The sequence below is a fragment of the Hyperoodon ampullatus genome (genome assembly GCF_949752795.1).
Source record: "Hyperoodon ampullatus genome assembly, chromosome: 5".
Classification (NCBI taxonomy): domain Eukaryota; kingdom Metazoa; phylum Chordata; class Mammalia; order Artiodactyla; family Ziphiidae; genus Hyperoodon; species Hyperoodon ampullatus.
The window spans coordinates 122,528,704-122,546,935 of record NC_136918.1 but is presented as its reverse complement, the minus strand read 5'-3'; positions in this window follow the sequence as shown (position 1 = coordinate 122,546,935).

Sequence of the window (18,232 nt, the reverse complement as noted above, 5' to 3'; positions counted from 1 at the left end):
AACACAGTAATGTAGAAATAAATGAAGAGCAACAAGGATGTAAATACACAATTAAGTTAATATTCACTGAAAACAAAGTAATGTTGTATACAGTTTAAATATATACAGAGTTAATTAAAACAATCACATAAATGTTGAGGAGGTAAAATGTTTTAAGGTAATAATATTACCTGAAAAGTGGTAAAATTCCTCATTTAAATGAGGATCTAATATGTCAAGAATTCACATTGCTAGGGTAACACTCAAAGAGTAAAGAGTGTACATTAGTACTAGTAGAAGGGAAAATAGCGTTTAAAAATTTTTGATTAATCCCAAAGGAGTTAATATAGGGGAGGAAGAATGAAAAAAGTCAAGACAAATGGAAAATAAAATGTAAGACAGTAGACATAAATCCAAATATAAGAAAGATAACAATGTATGTCAGTGAATTACATATTCCAATTAGAAGACAAAACTTGTCTGTCCTAGTATCTTCAATTAAACCAGAAAACAGAACTAATAATAGATTTTCCATTGTTTATTACGAACATCTTTATTGTCCTAATTTTCTGTTTATTCTTTTCTCTATGCAGATTTCCTACCACGTGATGATGAGATTGATAGGGAACTGTCAAAAGACAATATATTTTTAATGTTAAGTTATATGAATATTCAAAGATTTTGACTCAAACCAGACTTTAGATAATCAGAATTCAAACGTTCCATGCTATCCAGATTCAGTCGTTCCCATCAGAAAAAGCCCATTTTTCAAAATAAAGATGTCCCATGCATGGTATTCTAGCCAGGGTCACTCTCTTAGTTACCCTACACTTGAGATTCTGGCCACATGTTACTTATTCATCATACACAAGTAACTGGCCCCAAATGACCCTAACACATTTCTTTTTTTCTTTTTTTTTAAAGGCAAACAAGATAGTTTTCATTGGCAAATATTTATCAGTAGTTATTTTATATAAAACACTGAAGCAAGATTGATATTGGACTATTCAATGGACATAATTTTGTCACTATGAAAATATTTCTGAGAGTCTACAATGAGCCTGGGAGAATCAAAGGTCAATGTCTTCATTAGGCCATTCCTTAGCAAAATTAGATTTCAACCTTGAATGTGATTTATTACATCAAGATTCTCTACCTTTTTCTCAAGTTCTGCCTTGAGTCTTTGCCAGACTGATTTTCTTTTTGTCTAACTTATGAAGTTCCTTTATAAAAGCCTGTTAATTTTACCCTTAAAATTACTTTATACCTATCCTTCCATTTTGTGGGTTTAAAGTAGGTTAGTTCTTCTAAGAGTGATCTGCTTGGTGATCTCCTCTTCCTTCATCTTCTATCATTTATTTTGTTGCCAGAGTAATCTTGCTTACACCAGTTCTGTTTATCTCATCTTATCCTACCTCATCTCACCTTATCTTGTCCTCTGCAAAATAAATTCAAAAATTATATTTTCCTGAATTTGGTTCTCTTCATAATCAGCTTTCAACCTGCTTTTCCATTTTCCTACTTTTATTTTCACTATACTCCTCCATCTTACCTATGATGTGTGCAAATTGGAGTAAAATTGAATATGCTCCCTTTACTAGAGTTGGACAACATTTGATGCTATAACAGATTATATCTCAAATATCAAAGGTTTAACACACACACAGATTATGTCTCACTCATATAACTGTCCATCATGGATATTCACTAAATGGTGTTTTCCAAGCTGAAGCATTATGCAATCAGGGTCTTTCCATTACATGGTTCCACAGTCTCTATGGCTTTGAAACTTTTGCTTCCAGCAAGAACTTGAAGGAAAGTAGGACAGTTTTATGCAAGGGCCTGGATATGTTCCCTAGGCTAAAACTCAGTAATATGGATACACTCAACTGCCAAGGAGGCTGAAGTGTGGTTTACTCTTGCTGGGTACCAAGGAAGAGTAGGAATGTGATTTCTGTGAACACACTGCATTTGTACCACAATGCCATGTTCATATGTTCTCTCCATAAAATATGCTTCCTCCTAAATCTTCCCCTTATATTCTCTATTATTCAATATCCAACCTCATCACTTTCATAAATCTAACTTGATACTTCTAACAGATTAACTGAAATTTACTTTTGTACACATCAGATATTTCCTATAAATTGTATTATTCCTTAGGTCAAGTATTGTATTTTAGCTAGTTGTTAATCCCACACATCATTTACTATATTTATTTATGCATGGTAGGTATACAATAAAAATGCCTATTGATTAATTATTATTCTTCCCTAAAAGCAGAACTTTTCCAGTCATATCAGAGAGATCTTTGTTTCAATTAATTATTTTTGTATGTTTGTTAATGACAAAATAATTAGTAAAAATATAACAAATATTCAATGCATCCTGAACAAAAATAATCTCTTAATTAGAATATGTTTCTTTTTCCACAAATGAATTGGCTACAAAACATTTTATAAGCCACTGAAAAAAAAATCCCCATTCATTCCTGTTCCAGATTTTTAATTAGTTCTGCCACTTTTGTTTTCTTCAGTTAATTTAACTCTCAACGTATTGAAGCAATTATTGCTGCCTACTCAAGCACATTTGTAAAATTGCTACATATTATGAATATTCATGCCAATATATGAAAGTTAAAGTAAAACTGGCCAGCAAAGGACTTGTACCAGAACATTTACCATTAGACTGATGTCTCATACATAAAACATAATGACCAATTATCTCACACACATAATTTATGTATGCACAGAAATAACTAAAATGTATGAATATAAACATGTAAATATTAACACAGCCATTCCAAGAGTTTCAAGAAGATATAGTTTAGATAATGTCATGACATTTACTCTTAAAGAAATGTTGTTAATCATCCCCTTAGATAGCTACATTATTTATTGAAATAATAGAATGCAAAGCAGAGCAAAATTGAGATAATATTCATACAAATGAAAATATCTAAACAGAACTTGACTTGAAATGTGAGCCAGGCAATTTGAAGCCTCTATTGAAGATGGTCAATAATATTAGGAAAAAGCTCAATTTTACAAAAAATATTTTATTGATAGAAAAATCTTGACATCTAGTAAATAAAATCACAAATATACACTCATTTTTAAAAGGTTAATTTCTAACAAGATGTATAAATGGTTGGAAGAATAAAATAATTTGATGTGTGTAATAATTCACTAGGACAATTAATAGCAATTGATTTTAGTGTTAAACTAGAAAATACACGGTATGAATTTTCAGGAAAGAAAGTTTGGGAGTCATGTATCATATATTAGGGTGTTTTATTTGTTTGCTGACCAGTAAGCATTTAAAAGTGGATATCATCAAAAAACATTAATCGTAGAAATAAAATGATCACATCTGTGGCAAGGGTACCATCTGCGGAAGAAACAGGAGTCAGAAAAAAAACAGAAGAAAGGCCTACGAATACGGCAATATTAATGTGTTCAAAATAATAAATGGCAAATTGCTATCAGTAGGAAATTGTCAGGCAGAAAATGGCATTATAGATAGAAAAGAATAATTGTGAGTTGGTAACTCTAAAATTGGGTGATAGGATCAGCACTTATATTTTTAACTGGATAGAAAATTGAGAATTAAGAACAGTTTTTAGTAGGAAAAGCGATTGCCACTCTGTTAGCCTTGTTGAAGTCACTGTAGATCATCATCTAGGAAAGGCAAAACTATGGAGACAATAAAAAGATCAGTGGTTGCCAGCAGTTGGGGGATGGATGAATAGGCAGAGCATAGATGTGCTTTAGGGCAGTGAAAATACCCTGTATGATATTATAATGAAAAGTATATGTCATTTTACACTTACCCAAACCCTTAGAATGTACAACATCAACAGTGAACCCTGACTTTGGGAAAATATGGACTTTGGGTGATTATGATGTGTCAATATAGGATTGTTCCTTGGTAAAAAATGTACCTTTCTGGTGAGTGATGCTGGTAATGGGAAGCTTTGCCTGTGTGGGGGAAGGAGGTATATGGTAAATCTCTGTACCTTACTCTCAATTTTATAGTAAACCTAAAACTGTTTTAAAAATAAAGTCTTAAAAATTAAAACAAAACATTTTAAAGGTATACACTGAGTTGTTATGGGTTGCTACCTCTGAGTAGGGAAATGGAAGTGGGGGTGTCTAAGGGAATATTTTAAATGTGGAGAAACAAAACTAAGAACAATGATTCTGTATGTTTTTCTTTTTAAATTTACCTGCTACTTGTGTTAACACAAATTACACAAATACAAAAGGGTTTTAAAATGTTCTAACGCATTGCACAATGGCACTGACTACAGTAGTTAAGCATACAGTTTTAGACTCAGACTGAATAGACATAAATTCCAGTTTCAACTGTCTTAGCCTTGTTTCTGCAGGCACACAGCATCTTTAAATCTTTGTTTTCTCAACTACAGCATAAAGATAATAATCACACTTTTCTCAAACAGATGACCTGGATATTAAATCAGTAAATCATGGGAAGAATATATGAAACAAATCTTCAAAAATGTTAGTTATTGTTATTTATAATGTATAAAGTAAATTTTCATGTAAATAAGTATTCAATATGTTAACATTATTTTAATGTATAAAGTACAATTCTGAATGTTTAAGCCTATTATCATTTTAAAAAATCATTTGAAGTTGTCCTTTACTGCCCAAGTAGGTGTCTGCTCTCAGCATTATTTTACTTTATTATGTATCTGTTACAGTATCAACAAAGAGCTGAAATAAATTCCCCATGTCACACATTTGGCGAGTTGGGGTTAGAATCTGAATTCAGTATTTCATGCCATAGCCTATGCTAACCAATACATACACAGACACACATGTATACAAGTATACACGTACTTGCACTGTTCTACTTCAAATTATCTCTGGGTCTTTCTTATGCATCCTCTCTTTATATATCACAACTTAAATGTCACCTACCTGGCTAAACAAAATCACAATACCCTTCTTATTTTTTCATAATACTCATCATGAACTGTACTTTTCTTATATTATCATTACTTATTGTTTGATTCTTCATCTTTTCCACCTAAATATATCTTTATAAAAGAAGGGAGGAAGAATATCTCTCCACTGCTTATACATGAATCTGGAACAGAGTGGACACTTGGTATATCCTGTTCCATGAATAAATACAAGTACATAAGGGGAAAGTGAAATCATTCCTTTAGTGGACTGCATTATTATCTTCACTTACTTACCTTCCTGCAACCACTCTTTGCCATGATACAATGTAGACCCTCCTTAGAAAAGGGCAGTTCAACTTGGTATGCAGCTTGGGCTATTAAAATGAGACAGATCTGACAGGGTGCTAGTTTTCAGCCTAGTTCTTAAGAGATCTTGCAATTTTTCACTTTCAAGTAAAAAGTGTCTGCCATCAGCTGAAATCTTTCTAAGGACATAACATTTAAATTCCGGTGGACCTCAGGGTTTTTGGCCTGAGAACCTGGAAATGTGGGGTTACCAATAATTGAGTTGAGAAAGTCTGTCAAGGAGCAGGTTTCAGGGAGGAGTTCTGGAGCTCCAGTCTGCAGATGTTGTAGTTGATATGACTATCATACATCCAAATGGAAATGTGGAGAAGGCAGTAGGATATGTAAGAGTTTGAAATATTTGAGAAAGATTCTATCACCATGTCTTTCCAACTTTGTCTCCTAACAGTTTTCCTCTGTTTACTATCTTCTAGAACATGACTTAGCAAACTATAGACTACTAGCCATAATAGCATGTAATAATTATAACTGTCATAGACCTATGTTTCATATGACATTGCTACTAAGAGATGGAGCAAAATTTTAGTTGAGATCTTTTCATTTCAGTTTTGTGTTTTCTCTACATCTCCAGGAATTTGGGCAATGTGGATTGCTTATGGTTGTTGTTACTGATTTTGTTGTTCATACTTTCCCCCACAATAGTGTCTATAAGTCTTTCAGAAACATTTATCTCCCTGGGATGCTTTTATGATCATCAGGGAACAACCTCTCTATGTTACCCAAACTGATGGTATCCAAGCTGTCTGACTGGCTTCTCTGCTCTATTCTCTTACATTTATTTCTTATGATAATTTTTTCATGAGGATACTGGCTTATTTCTGAACCTCAGTTGATAATTTGGGCAGACTGACTCAGTCAACAAGTGTTTCTCGTCCCACTTTCTGAGGCACTATTCACATTAGCTAAGATGTGGAAACAACCTAAATGCCCATCAACGAATAATCAGATAAAAAATGTGCTATATACACATACATACAGTGGAATATTATAAAGCCTTAAAAAAGGAAATCTTATCATATGCAACAACATGGTTGGACCTTGAGGACATTATGCTAAGCAAAATAAACCAGTCACAGAAGGACAAATACTGCATGATTCTACTTATATGAGGGTCTAAAATAATCAAACTCCTAGAATCAGAGAGTAGAATGGTGGTTGCCAGAGGCTGGAGGGATGGACAAAGGGGGAATTGAGTTGCTGTTCAACTGTATGCTTCAATTATGCAAGACAAATAAGATCTAGAAATTTGCTGTACATTATGCCTATTGTTAACAATACAGTATCATGCAATTAAAAAATATTACGAAGGTGGATATCACCTTAAGTGTTCTTACCACAATAAAAAAAAAGGAGAATGTGTATGGAAATTGACGAGCACATTGCTTGTAACTTTAGTTCCTTTTGTTTCTTTGTTTCTGTGGACTTAGATTTGAAGCATTTCCTCAACATGGAGAGAGAAGATGGTACCCCTGCTATCTTGATCAAACTGCACCAGCCCTGCCTTTAAACTATCTGGTTTGATCTCAACTGAATAATAGGCAGTATGCTGCAACAAAATTTACTATATTTGAAAGGGAAATAACATAAATTCTTATGGCAACAGAGCTTAAGTTTCTTCACGTAATGATTTGTACATATGGTAGTGGTTTAAAAGCATTTTAATCAATTATTATATCATTGTAAACATAGGAATAATTAATCTAGCCTTGTACTTTACTCTTCCCATCTAGGGAATTTATTTACCTTTAGTATCATTGTAAAAGTATTGGTGAACTTGAGGGTAGAAGAGGATATGTTAGTGAGAGGTCCTTTATTTTAGCTGACACTTTCTTTGGACTCAAAAAGCAGGCCTTCAGTCAAGAAACTTATACTTTGACCTTTGATGAAAACTCAGTCAAAGCCCAAACATAATAAAAAAAGGAAAAATCATAATGGAAGAAGTAATAGCCTTAGGCTCAGTTATGGAGTCCCTAGAGACTATAGTATCTGTAAACACTGTAGAGGGCTATAGATGACTTTGTGTCCATGTTTACTGACACTTGAAAATTGTCATCAATTCAACACCGAACAATAGAAGGATGATTGTGTTGGTTTCTACAACAAAAGATTTTTTTTTTTTAAACTAAAACACCCTCTCTATCTTTTGCCTTTGGAGGAACGCTATAGAGAGGGCACTCTTTTCCTTCACCCTGCCATTCCCCATCTTTGTTGAACTATTTTCAGCATATACTGAACTGTGAAAATAACATTTAAAAGAAAATACATTCATAATTTAAAGGACAATAAATTAAAATCATTGTTATTTTTAAAATTTCTAACACTTTTTAAAAGGATACCAAACAATGAGGTCTTAAAATTTCAGAAATTTCCTCTTTAGAGAATGAAAGATATTTACAGATAGTGCTGCTTGACTCAGAGCTTTTCCATGATAAAAAATTCCAGTTACTTCTGGAAGAAATAACTTCTATGAAATAGATTATTCATAAAGTTTAGCTCTAGAATTTATCACTGATTTTTAGAATACAATACATTCTTGGGTATTTTCATTTACAGAACGAGCACATTTTGACATTTTGATTTCAGAAGAAGGAAAAAAGATATTAGTGATACTAGATATTAAATATGCACTTATTTGTGTATTTTTATGTATATAATACACATAGGAATGGTCAGCTTGTAAAGCAACATATAAATTAAATATTATAAATTTTAATATCTTATACAAGATGATTTAATTGATGTAAACTATGTACTGTTATTATTAAAGTAAGTATTCTTAAGTTAAAATTACTTAACATGTATACTTATTAGGGAAAGTAAGTATATGTAAATATTTATGCACCTGTAATAACGATGTATCTCACTTATCCAGTGATATTTATTTTCTAGACTTACTGTGATAGTGAGAGTTTTTTGTTTTTTTTTTTTTTTTTTTGCTGTACGTGGGCCTCTCACTGTTGTGGCCTCTCCCATTGAGGAGCACAGGCTCCAGATGTGCAGGCTCAGTGGCCATGGCTCACGGGCCCAGCTGCTCCACAGCATGAGGGATTCTCCCGGACTGGGGCACGAACCCGTGTCCCCTGCATCGGCAGGTGGACTCTCAACCACTGTGTCACCTGGGAAGCCCTAGTGAGAGTTATTTGAGTAGAGGCTCATATCTCTATTTGCATAATTACCATCCCTGGAAGCTCCATCTGAGGTTCTCTCAGTCTTTTCAACACATAGTCTACTCTAGGGGCACCTCACTGGCTCCACAATATATTCCCATACTGCAAAATCTATGTGTGTGTGCAAATTCCAGGGGCTACCACTGGATATCTGTGCCATCACTTGCTCTCTACCCCATTGCTGCCTTCAGTCCATTTCTGCACAGTGGCAGAGTGTTTTATATAAAGTCTGGTAATCAATTTACTTATTTTTCTCCAAGCAAGTTGTGCTTTATTGTTCATGTTTTTTAACATAAATTGGATATTTGTTTTCATAATCCTGTCCTGACTGTAGGATCTTTGATGTGAATAAATGTAATTTTATGACACATATCAAAAATTTCCAGAATTTTCAGAAAGTATATAGCTTCCAGATCTTTAGGAATTTCAATAATTTGTAGGAGATACGGTAATGAGAGATTGTTATGTAAATATCAAACTCAGATTCCCATTTTAACTTATACGACACCATGAATTTCTTTCTCTTGGCTGACAAAATTAAGTAACTAAAGACCTTATGGACTAATAAAATTGGCTCTACTTTAGGATACAAAGTTGCCAATTATTATTTAGGTTTAAATATTAATATTTTGAAGACATATTACATACATTAAATCACACATTAAATCAATTTTTTTAGTTATAATCCAGCCTTAAATGATAACTATAGAAATATTCTGAGTGGGATTAAGAACTATTTAATAACTAAGTGTATGGATTTTCATTATAATTTTAGATGATAATATCCATGAAATAAAATGATAATGTTTGTAACAATTGATATTTTGACAGCTTACAAAATATGATACACACATTACATTTTTCTAAACAATCAGGGATATTTATTTATAGGCTGTACTTTTAAGCAGGTTCATTGACATTTTTATATTGAACAAATTAAATCTTCCCAAATGAACCACTAAAATTCTACTGTCCATATGTTAAGAGAAGAAATAAATTTCTTATTATGAAGAGCTGGGGGCAGGAGTGCTGTAGTAGAAGCTAAGGCATGCTAAATGAGGGTCAAGTTGGGCAGATAATTAAATTCGATCTAAAAAAAGTTTAGACTTCAAATTATATGCTCCAAGAAACTGGGGTGAGTTTTTTGAGTACTGAAGCTGCACTATCAGATCTCTCCATTAGATAGTAAATGTGGAGGCAATGTGCAATACATAATCTAGCAAAAGAAAACTGAATGAGTGTAATGCAATGAAAGCATGTTCCAAAACAATGACCTAAATACTCAAGGAAGCAACTCTTAAAAAATGATGCAAAGCTGTTCTTTTGTATCACAGAGCTTGCCATTAACTAAAGTAAAAGGAAAACCTTAATACCTTCTTTTTAATGTTTGCCAATATGATCAGCCATATAATATTAACATGCAAATAGTCAATAAAATAAAACTAATATATACTAAACATTATGTGCCAGCCTAAATACCTTGCATTTGTAATCTCACTTAATTTTGATAGAAAGCTTTAAATTATGTATATTAATATTTTTCTTTTTTTAACATCTTTATTGGAGTATAATTGCTTTACAATGGTGTGTTAGTTTCTGCTTTATAACAAACTGAATCAGCAATGTATATACATATATCTCCATATACATTCCCCCTTGCGCCTCCCTCCCACCCTCCCTATCCCACCCTTCTAAGTGGTCACAAAGCACCGAGCTGATCTCCCCGTGCTATGCAGCTACTTCCCACTAGCTATCTATTTTGCATCTGGTAGTGTATATATGTCAACACTACTCTCTCACTTCATCCAGCTTCCCCTCCCGAACCCCATGTCCTCAAGTCCATTCTCTACATCTGTGACTTTATTCTTGCCCTGCCCCTAGGTTCATCAGACCACTTTTTTTTTTAGATTCTGTAAACATGTATGAGCATATGATATTTGTTTTTCTCTTTCTGACTTACTTCATTCTGTATGACAGACTAGAGGTCCATCTACCTCACTACAAATAACTCAATTTCATTTCTTTTTATGGCTGAGTAACATTCCATTGAATATATATGCCACATTTTCATTATCCACTCATTTATCGATTGACATTTAGTTTAGTTCCATGTCCTGGCTATTGTAAATAGTGCTGCAATGAACATTGTGGCACATGACTTTATTTGAATTATGGTTTCTCAGGGTATATGCCCAGTAGTGGGATTGCTGGGTCATAGGGTAGTTCTATTTCTAGTTTTTAAGGAACCTCCAAACTGTTCTCCATGTATCAACTTACATTCCCAGCGACAGTGCAAGAGGGTTCCCTTTTCTCCACAACCTCTCCAGCATTTACTGTTTGTAGATGTTTTGATGACGGCCATTCTGACCGGTGTGAGGTGATACCTCATTGTGGTTTTAGTTTTCCATTTCTCTAATGATTAGTGATGTTGAGCATCCTTTCATGTGTTTGTTGGCAATCTGTAAGTCTTCTTTGGAGAACTTTCTATTTAGGTCTTCCACCCCTTTTTGGACTGGGTTGTTTCTGTTTTTGATATTGAGCTGCATGAGTTGCTTCTATATTTTGGAGATTAATCTTTTGTTAGTTGCTTCATTTGCAAATATTTTCTCCCATCCTGAGGTGTGTCTTTACATCTTGTTTATAGTTTCCTTTGTTGTGCAAAAGCTTTTAAGTTTCATTAGGCCCCATTTATTTATTTTTGTTTTTATTTCCATTTCTCTAGGAGGTGGGTCAAAAAGCATCTTGCTGTGATTTATGTCATAGAATGTTCTGCCTATGTTTTCCTCTAAGATTTTTATAGTGTCTGCCGTACATTTAAGTCTTTAATCCATTTTGAGTTTATTTTTGTGTATGGTGTTAGGAAGTGTTCTAATTTCATTCTTTTCCATGTAGCAGTCCAGTTTTCCCAGCACCACTTATTGAAGAGGCTGTGTTTTCTCCACTGTATATTCTTGTCTCCTTTATCAAAAATAAGGTGGCCACATGTGTGTGGGCTTTCTATCCTGTTCCACTGATCTATATTTCTGTTTTTGTGCCAGTACCATACTGTCTGGATTACCGTAGTTTTGTAGTATAGTCTGAAGTCAGGGAGCCTGATTCCTCCAGGTTCGTTTTTCTTTCTCAAGACTGCTTTGGCTATTAGGGGTCTTTTGTGTTTCCATACAAATTGTGAAATTTTTTGTTGTGGTTCTGTGAAAAATGCCAGTGGTAGTTTGATAGGGATTGCATTGAATCTGTAGATTCCTTTCGGCAGTAGAGTCATTTTCACAATGTTGACTCTTCCAATCCAAAACACGGTATATCTCTCCATCTGTTTGTATCATCTTTAATTTCTTTCATCAGTATCTTATAGTTATCTGTCTCCTTATGTAGGTTTATTCCTAGGTATTTTATTCTTTTTGTTGCAATGGTAAATGGGAGTGTTTCCTTAATTTCTCTTCCAGATTTTTCATCATTAGTGTATAGGGATGCAAGACATTTCTGTGCATTAATTTTGTATCCTGCTACTTTACCAAATTCATTGATTAGCTCTAGTACTTATCTGGTAGTGCCTTTAAGATTCTCTATGTATAGTATCATGTCATCTGCAAACAGTGACAGTTTTACTTCTTTTCTGATTTGGATTCCTTTTATTTCTTTTTCTTCTCTGACTGCTGTGGTTAAGACTTCCAAAACTATGTTGAATAACAGTGGTGAGAGTGGGCATCCTTGTCTTCTTCCTGATTTTAGAAGAAATGGTTTCAGTTTTTCACCACTGAGAATGATGTTAACTGTGCATGTGCCATATATGGCCTTTATTTTGTTGAGGTAGGTTCCCTCTATGCCTAATTTCTGGAGAGTTTTTATCATAAATTGTGCTAAATTTTGTCAAAAGCTTATTCTGCATCAATTGAGATCATGATATGGTTTTTCTCCTTTAATCTGTTAATATGGTGTATCACATTGATTGATTTGTATATATTGAAGAATCCTTGCATTCCTGGGATAAACACCACTTGATCATGGTGTATGATCCTTTTAATGTGCTGTTGGATTCTGTTGGCTAGTATTTTGTTGAGGGCCTTTGCAACTATGTTCATCAGTGATATTGTTCTGTAGTTTTCTTTTTTGTGTGACATCTTTGTCTGGTTTTGGTATCAGGTGATGATGGCCTCGGAGAATGTGTTTGGGAGTGTTCCTCCCTCTGCTATATTTTGGAAGAGTTTGAGAAGAATAGGTGTTAGCTCTTCATAAAGGTTTGATAGAATTCACCTGTGAAGCCATCTGGTCCTGGGCTTCTGCTTGTTGGAAGATTTTAAACCACAGTTTCAATTTGAGTGCTTGCGATTGGTCTGTTCATATTTTCTAATTCTACCTGGTTCAGTCTTGGAAGGTTGTACTTTTCTAAGAATTTGTCCATTTCTTTCAGATTGTCCATTTTATTAGCATATAGTTACTTGCAGTAATCTCTCTTTGTATTTCTGCAGTTTCAGTTGATACTTTTCCCTTTTCATTTCTAATTCTGTTGATTTGAGTCTTCTCCCTTTATTTCCTTATGAGCCTGGCTAGTGTTTTATCAATTTTGTTTATGTTCTCAAAGAACCAGCTTTTACTTTTATTGATCTTCACTACTGTTTCCTTCAATTCTTTTTTATTTATTGCCGACCTGATTTTTATGATTTCTTCTGCTAACTTTGTTTTTGTTTTTTTGTTATTTTTTCTTTCTCTAATTGCTTTAGGTGTAAGGTTAGGTTGTTTATTTGAGATGTTTCTTGTTTCTTGAGGTAGGATTGTATCACTATATACTTCCCTCTTAGAACTGCTTCCGTGGCATCCCATAGGTTTGGGGACACTGTGTTTTCCTAGTCATTTGTTTCTAGGTAATTTTTTGATTTCCTCTTTGATTTCTTAAGTGATCTCTTGATTCTTCAGTAGTATATTGTTTAGCCTCCAAAGATTTGTATTTTTTAGTTTTTCTCTTGTAATTGATATCTAGTCTCATAGCGTTGTGGTTGGAAAAGATACTTTATATGATTTCAATTTTATAAAATTTACCAAGGCTTGATTTGAGACCCAAGATATGATATATCCTGGATAATGTTCCATGAGAACTTGAAAAGAAAGGTATTCTGTTGTTTTTGATTGGAATTTCCTATAAATATCAATGATGTCCATGTGGCCTAGTGTGTCATTTAAAGCTTCTGTTTTCTTATTTATTTCCATTTTGGATGATCTGTCCATTGGAGAAAGTGGGGTGTTAAAGTCCCCTACTATGATTGTGTTACCATGAATTTCCCCTTTTTGCCTGTTAGCATTTGCCTTACATATTGAGGTGCTCCTATGTTGGGTGCATAAATATTTACAATTGTTATATCTTCTTCTTGGATTGATCCCTTGATCATTATGGATTGTCGTTCCCTGCATCCTGTAGTAGTCTTTATTTTAAAGTCTATTTTGCCTGATATGAGAATTGCTACTGCAGCTTTCTTTTAATTTCCATTTTCATGGAGTATCTTTTTGCATTCCCTCACTTTCAGTTTGTTTGTGTCCCTAGGTCTGAAGAGGGTCTGTTGTAGACAGCATATATACAGGTCTTGTTTTTGTACCCATTCAGCTAATCTGTGTTTTTTGATTGGAACATTTAATCCATTTACATTTAAGATAATTATTGATATGTATGTTCTTATTTTCTTATTTGTTTCAGGTTTGTTATGTAGGTCTTTTCCTCCTCTTGTGTTTCCCTCCTAGAGAAGCTCCTTTAGCATTTGTTGTAAAGCTGGTTTGGTGGTACTGAATTCTCTTAGCTTTTGCTTATCTGTAAAGGTTTTAATTTCTCCATAGAATCTTAATGAGATCCGTATTGGGTAGAGTAATCTTGGTTGTAGGTTTTTCCCTTTCATCACTTCAAATATATGTTGCCACTCCCTTCTGGCTCGCAGAATTTCTGCTGAAAGATCAGCTGTTAACCTTACGGGAATTCCCTTGTATGTTATTTGTTGCTTTTCTCTTGCTGCTTTTAGTATTTTTTATTTGTATATAATTTTTGATTGTTTGATGAATATGTGTCTTGGTGTGTTTCTCCTTGCATTTATCCTGTATGGAACTGTTGTGCTTCCTGGACTTCACTATTTCCTTTCCCATGCTAGGGAAGTTCTCAACTATAATCTCTTCAAATATTTTCTCAAGCCCTTTATTTTTCTCTTCTTCTTCTTAGACCCCTATAATTCGAATGTTGGTGCGTTTAATGTTGTCCGAGAGGTCTCTGAGACTATCCTCAATTGTTTTCATTCTTTTGCTTTATTCTGCTCTGTGGTACTTATTTCCACTATTTTATCTTCCAGGTCACTTATCTGTTCTTCTGCCTCAGTTATTCTGCTGTTGTTCCCTTCTAGAGAAATTTTAATTTAATTTATTGTATAGTTCATCATTGCTCATTTGCTCTTTAGTTATTCTAGGTACTTGTTAAACGTTTCCTGTATTTTCTCCAATCTATTTCCAAGATTTTGGGTCATCTTTACTATCATAACTCTGAATTATTTTCAGGTAGACTGCCTATTTCCTCTTCATTTGTTTGGTCTGGTTGGTTTTTACCTTGCTCCTTCATCTACTGCATATTTCTTTGTCTTCTCATTTTGTTTAACTTACTGTGTTTGGGGTCTCCTTTTTCAGGCTGCCGGTTTGTAGTTCCCATTGTTTTTGGGTGTGCCCCCAGTAGGTGAGGTTGGTTCAGTGGCTTGTGTAGGCTTCCTGGTGGAGGGGACGTGTGCCTGTGTTTTGGTTGGTGGGGCTGGATCTTTTTCCTCTGGTGGGGAGGGCTGCGACCGGTGGTGTGCTTTGCAGCCTCTGTGAACATAGTATGACTTTAGGCAGCGTCTCTACTAATGGGTGGGGTTGTGTTCCTGTCTTGCTAGTTGTTTTGCTTAGGGTGTCCAGCACTGGAGCTTGCTGGCCATTGAATGGAGCTGGGTCTTCATGTTGAGATGGCGATCTCTGGGAGAGCTCTCACCGACTGATATTTCATTGGGCCAGGAGGTCTCTGGTGGCCCAATGTCCTGGACTCAGCTCTCCCACCTCGGAAGCTCAGACATGACACCTGGCCAAGCAACAAGACCCTGCTAGCCATACGGCTCAGAAGAAAAGCAAGGGAAAAAAAAGTGAAAAGATAGAACCCCAAAACAAATGGTAAAAGAAAACTAAACAGACAAAATCACACAAATAAACATACACACACACATAAAAAGAAAACAAAGAAACAATAACAAAAAAGAAAAAAAAAAAAAGAACAGGCAGAACCCTAGGACAAATGGTAAAAGCAAAATCTAAACAGACAAATCACACAAACAAACATACACATACACACTGACAAAAAGAGAAAAAATGAAAAAATAATAAAAGAAATTTATAAAATTTTAAAATAAATAATAAAAATAATAAATTAAAAAAAAGAAGAGAACAAGTAAACCAGTAAACAAATCCAGCAATGATAACAAGCACTAAAACCTAAACTAAGATAAACATAAAAACCAGAAACAAGTCAGACACAGAAAGCAAACCCCAAGTCTACAGGTGCTCCCAAAGTCCACCACCTCAATTTTGGGAACATTCATTGTCTATTCAGATATTCCCCAGATGCAGTGTTCATCAAGTTGATTGTGGGTATTTAATATGCTGCTGTGGGTATTTAATATGCTGATTTTGGTTATTTAATATGATGCTGTGGGTATTTAATATGCTATTTAATATGCTGTGGGTATTTAATATGCTGATTGTGGGTATTTAATATGAAATTTCTTCACAGAGAAATTTCCATTCCTCTTTGTTCACACAGCTCCTGAGATTCAGCTTTGGTTTTGGCCCCATCTTTGTGTGTAGGCCACCCTCAGTTGTCTGTTCCCTTCCCAGACAGGAGGGGGTTAGAGCAGCAGCTAATTAGGGTGCTCTTGTTCACTCAGGCGGGGGAGAGGGAGGTGTAAGGTAGTCATAATTGGAATGCAAGGTGAGCCTATGGTAGCAGAGGCAAGCCTAACATTGCAACAACCTGAGGTGCACTGTGCATTCTCCCAGGGAAGTTGTCCCAGGATCTCAGGAACGTGGCAGTGGTGGGCTGCACAGGCTCCCAGGGGTGGTGTGGGTAGTGACCTGCGCTTACACACGATTCTTGGTGGCAGCAGTGTCACCGTTAGCATTTCATGCCAGTCTCTGGGGGTCCAAGCTGATAGCTGTGGCTCGCACCCATCTCTGGAGCTTGCGTTGGTGGTGCTCTGCCTTCTGTGGGCACACGGAGCAGGAATCCCCTATCCTCGTGCACCCCATAACAATGGTCTCTTATCTCTTCGGCAGGTCTAGACTTTTTCCCTCTCTCCCAGCTATCTGTGGCGCACTAGCCCCCTTCAGGCTGTGTTCATGCAGCCAACCCCAGTCCTCTCCCTGGGGTCTGAACTCTGAAGCTCAAGCCTCAGCTCCCAGCCCCCATCCACCACAATGGGTGAACAGACAAACCTCTCAGGTTGGTGAGTGCTGGTTGGCACCAATCCTCTGTGTGGGAATCTCTCTGCTTTGCCCTCTGCACCCCTGTTGCTGTGCTCTCCTTCATGGTGCTGTAGCTTCCTCCCCGCCCACCCCCTGTCCCCATTAGTGAAGGGGCTTCCTAGTGAGTGGAAACTTTTCCTCCTTCACAGCTTCCTCCCAGAGGTGCAGGTCACATCGTATTCTCTTGTCTCTGTTTTCTCTTTTTTCTTTTGCCCTACCCAGGTACATTGGGAGTTTCTTGGCTTTTGGTAACTCAGATGTCTTCTGCCAGCTTTCAGTAGGTATTCTGTAGGAGTTGTTCCACATGTAGATGTATTTTTGATGTATCTGTGGGGAGGAAGGTGATCTCCACGTCTTACTTCTCCGCCATTTTGAGGGTCTCTCCAAATTATGTATAATATTTAAATGATGTATAATGATTTTAATATATATGTCAAGTTGCTTGGTACTCCCAGATATAAATTGCAATGCCCATACTTGGTCTCACTTGCTTTCAAAGCCATTCCTCTGTCACTCTCTGCTAAACTGCCTCCCTGTAATTCCCCGAGACTTTGGACAAATAATAGTAAAGACCATGAACTCAATCTACATCATTTTTACTGAGCACTTGAAAAAAGTGATAATTAATTCTTCCTGATTCATAAATTCAACAATTCAATGCCTTTATTTCAATATTCATTTTGCCCTACTAGACTTTTCTTTCTTATGTTACCCATTATACAGGACGTGTTGAAAGATCAATGTATTAATTAGTCATACTGTCTCTTAAAACAGTATTATTTTAACTAAAATAAATTATAAAAACTCTGTATTCAGTATAAAGTAATTAAGTAAAGAAAACAAGGTTTTTGTAGTAAATCAAACTGTAATGGTATTATCTAACCCTGATATGGGGGGGCATGAAAGTATCATTTTGGGTCAAAGATACATAGTTTGAAATAGTGCACATACATCATATCTAGTTTGCATGAATAACAGGAAGGTGTAAAAGTCTTCCAGTGCTAATTACACAATCTAAAAGTAGGTTTAAAACTTTACATTCATTTTCTGAATAATTCAGAGTCAGTTTCCATCACTGAAAATCACCTAATTTATAGTAAACTAATTTCCCATTAATGCTAGGACTGCTTATGTCACTAAAACCTCCTCAATTTATTTTTCATTTTTCATACATATACATTAGCTTCTCTCTTTCCTCAGCCTCACAGGTTATCAATTATCCAATAATGTATTTTTTCTGAGAGATCACTGGGGTCTAGAATAGCTTTTAATATTTGGT